Genomic DNA, 4052 nt, shown 5'->3' with positions numbered 1-4052 from the left:
AATCGTCATTGATACATGACCAAAATGTTATTAATACATAACCAAATCGTTGTTAAAATATGACTTAAAGAATTATTAATACATAACTCAAATAATCATTTATACATGACCTAAAAAGTTATTAATACATAACTAAATCTTCATTAATACTTGGCACAAAGTATTACCAAATCGTTAATTCACGGTTTAGGAGTTATCTAAAGCATAACACAATCGTCATTCAACGTGGCCACAAAGATTGATGAAAGTTAACAAGTCATATTCGAAGACGAAGCAATTATCGGACATAAAGTCTTCAAACATGAAACAGAATATTGTTAGAGCAAAGAAAATAAACATGCTTAAAACAAACGAGCCCATGAACTATGTTTTTCATAAACAAGAAATAAAATAAAAGGAGACGGATCCATCGGAGCCTCTGTAGTGATGATGGTATCATCCTCCATCATATCTGCATTTCCCACTATGGCATCACAAGGACAATCTGCTAAAATTTCTTTCTCGACCTCCTCCATGTCAAGAGTAGAGAAATCCAAATCTGGATGATGCTTCACCATATATTTGCTAAAAAGCTCAAAACCCCCCACATAATAATCACACAACTTCTCTGAGTACTTATCAAATTTCTTAAATTTCTCCACTGCCTTAGGACTAGCCTTTTGAAGTTTTGATAAAGCTTCATCAATCTGCTTATCCTTTAGCTTGGAGAAAGCATTCTCAGTACTAACATCCCATTCTAGAGTCTGGAGATGATCTTGAGCTTTCCCCACCTTGTCATTAAAAGAAGAAGCTTTCCTTTAAGCAAATCATTTTTAGCACAAAGGGAATCCAACTTAGACTGAGCAATTGCAAACTTCTCCTCATAATCCAAGTATATCCCAGAAAGGTATAAAGATTCACCCAACATCTAGGGATGAAAATAGAAGAGTTAAAAAGAAGAAAAAAAGAAAAAGAAAAAGAAAAAGAAAAAAGAGGAGCGAGAAGAACTTTCAGGCAAGGAAACGGAAAGCTTACCTACATGACCTTGTGAACATGAGACGACATAAATTGCTAAGACGTTCTTGTCGCCAGAGGTTTAAGATCTTCAACGGAGATGGCATCATGAGCCTTCAACACCGCAGCATCAACATTGTCCCAGAAAGTGTCGAGGACCACTCTGTCTCTCCCTTAAGTCTTAACAACTTCGTCAAAAGGAACTATCAACTCAAAAGGCAAAGTAGGTGAAGCAGGACGTTGGAGAACAGGCTGAGCGATTGGAGAAGCAACAACAATATCTCCCTTGGATGGTTCATTATCTTTTTGGTGTTTCTTCAATAGAAGACCCTCCTTTAGCCCTATCTTTGCCTTTTTCTCTTGGATCTCTGACAATTTCCCCTTGCTAAACCTAGTCGCCATTCCTAAGACAAACATATGTGTGTGTCTATATATATCAAACACTAGAAAATTCACCCAAAAGGTAACATAATATGCACAAAGTCAGTATACTTACTCTTCTTGACGAACTCAATGATTTTTTTTTTTTTTTTTTTAATGTCACTGTAGGGCTTCGAACCAAAAAAATGAAGGAAAAGAGATTGAGGAGAAATGAGCTTGTCAAAGTTAGTGACGATTTCAAGTTATCTTTTGACCTGCTCCAGACAGTTATGGTATCACTTCTTCAGATGAGGACGAAAAGAATCTGCAAATAAGAAAAAAGAAGCATCAATATCTCATACACGAAGAATATCATATACATGCAAGGAAAATGAATAAAAAGACGCACCAGGCATAGTAGTACCCCAACTACGAAGCAATTTGAGAGCGTCATCTAGATTTTCACCTGGAATGGTTTCCTAACCGTCATCAGAGACGAAGAAAAAGCTAGTTTTCTAGTTGTAAAGAGAAGATGGGGAATCAAGAACCAACCTTTAACTCCTATCCTAAGGCTTAAATTCCCAACAACCTTGAGTCTTGGATTGTCTCAGACGATAAAGATACAGAAACTTGTCTATCCTAATGGCGTCTCCATCATTGGTAGATATCTACATGATCATGCAACAAACCACTTATTGGGCGGGGGCAAGTAGTTTTAGATGGAAGAAAAGCTCTCTAATGAACGAATGAATGGGAAAAGGAAGGCCACTGACAAAGTTAGCCTTATAGAAGCACACTTCATTAGAGTAGGAAGAACAAGCCCTATTGTCATTGTTAGGGATCCTAATCCTAACAGAAGGAGAGAATTGGAATCTACTCCTAACTCTCCTCTTGTCTTTCTATTTAAGAGCACAACGTATTCTCCAAGCCTTATATGGAGTGGAGGAAGAAAAGACTTCAAGAACTCCATGGTCCTTAAATGAGGACAAGCCCGTTTCAGGTTCACTAGACCTAACCTCCTCCTTTCCAGACATCATCAAAGTTTGGGCAATACCTACTAAACGGTAACTTAAAGGAAAAAGAAAAAGCAGAAAAAACCTAAAGGAACAATCTCTCCCTAAAAAAAGCCCAACTTAAGGATATTTTCTACCTATGGACTCAAGAAGACCACACAAACGAGCAAAGAAAAAAGATATAGAAGGGCAATCTTGTCACGCCCTAAACCCAAAAGGGTCCAAAGCATGAGAGAAGAACCATCAAGAGAGAAACTGTGGAAGATTTTTCTTTTCTTTTATACGTGATAAGAACATATAACGATACTAAAACCTCCACATTACAAGTTAGAGCTCTATAGTACATTTACAAACAATAACTAAAAATCATGTGCCCCATATAATACATGAATATATTACAAAACTCTAAATGGATTACACAAGGTCACAATCTTATCATGAATAGACAACCTCAACACTAGGCCTATCACGCTTAACGCTAACAAACCTCAAGTGCCCAACCTCCAATAGAATTGATTATGACCTCATTCAAATTTGCAAGACTGATCACCAACCATTTATGGTCCAAGTCTCCCAATTTAATATAGTACTCCAATCACCACCAATAAATTAAGCTCCATGCCTAACGTGTAGCTAATTTATCTGTAACACTGTTGGAGAGTGGGATAAGCTAAAGCCTAGTAAGTAGCATAATTAATAGGGATGGGAGAAATGCAAGTTTCGTGATGATGAACAATTTACAAAACGTGTTATAAGCTCCACCTCCAATTTACAAAAACGTGTTATAAGCTCCACCTCAAGTGCCCAACCTCCAATAGAATTGATTATGACCTCGTTCAACTTTGCAAGACTGATCACCAACCATTTATGGTCCAAGTCTCCCAATTTAATATAGTACTCCAATCACCACCAATAAATTAAGCTCCATGCCTAACGTGTAGCTAATTTATCTGTAACACTATTGGAGAGTGGGATAAGCTAAAGCCTAGTAAGTAGCATAATTAATAGGGATGGGAGAAATGCAAGTTTCGTGATGATGAACATTTATGGTCCAAGTTTTTTCAAAATATTTCAACATGAAACTACATACTATTTTTGTGAGCTATTAAAACACCCTTTTAAAACTTGAAAATCCAACCCAAGGCCATATGACAAGTCGCCATAAAAACGTTAGGCATGCCATGAAAACATCAGTTATGCCACAAATACATCATTTATTTCATGAAGACATCAGTTATGCCACCAAGACATTAGTTATGCCATGAAAACATCAACTACGCCACAAAAACATCAATCCGCCACAAAGACAGGGTGCCAAGATACCAATGTCACAAAAACTATAGCATCTGGCTGGGTAATCACATGTCACAGCCCAAAGGTAAAAACATGAAGAGCTCACAGCTTACATGAAATTAAAACACAGTTCAATTTCAAGTAATTTCACAAAAACCGTAGTTCAATTTCAAGTAATTTCACAAAAACCTTTGAAATACCCAATATATTCATAAGGTTATCAAATTTTCGAAAATCGTTTCTTGTCAATAAGATTTTCTATCAATTTCCCAAATATCACAAGTCAAGATAAAAACATCTTTAGAATTTGTAAATAGTGCAATAAATCCATAAAATCCTTTCCCAAGAGTTTTATAAAAGATACTTATCTTTTCCAAGCTAACAAACCATGCA

At 36.4% G+C, this 4052-nt stretch overlaps 1 long non-coding RNA gene across 1 annotated transcript; it reads right to left on the bottom strand.

Moving 5' to 3' along the window:
* Positions 1-242: 242 nt before the first annotated feature.
* On the bottom strand, positions 243-3672 carry LOC136062035 (uncharacterized). Its single transcript, XR_010623867.1, has 4 exons — positions 1763-3672; positions 1490-1678; positions 1015-1397; positions 243-907 (listed from the first exon to the last, which is right to left on the bottom strand). It is a non-coding gene; the product is annotated as an uncharacterized LOC136062035 (long non-coding RNA).
* Positions 3673-4052: the final 380 nt, after the last annotated feature.

This window comes from Quercus suber, unplaced genomic scaffold, assembly GCF_002906115.3.
Source record: "Quercus suber isolate HL8 unplaced genomic scaffold, Cork oak 2.0 scaffold_374, whole genome shotgun sequence".
NCBI lineage: Eukaryota > Viridiplantae > Streptophyta > Magnoliopsida > Fagales > Fagaceae > Quercus > Quercus suber.
Note: the sequence above shows the minus strand (reverse complement) of the source record. Positions and strands in the feature narration are given on the sequence as shown.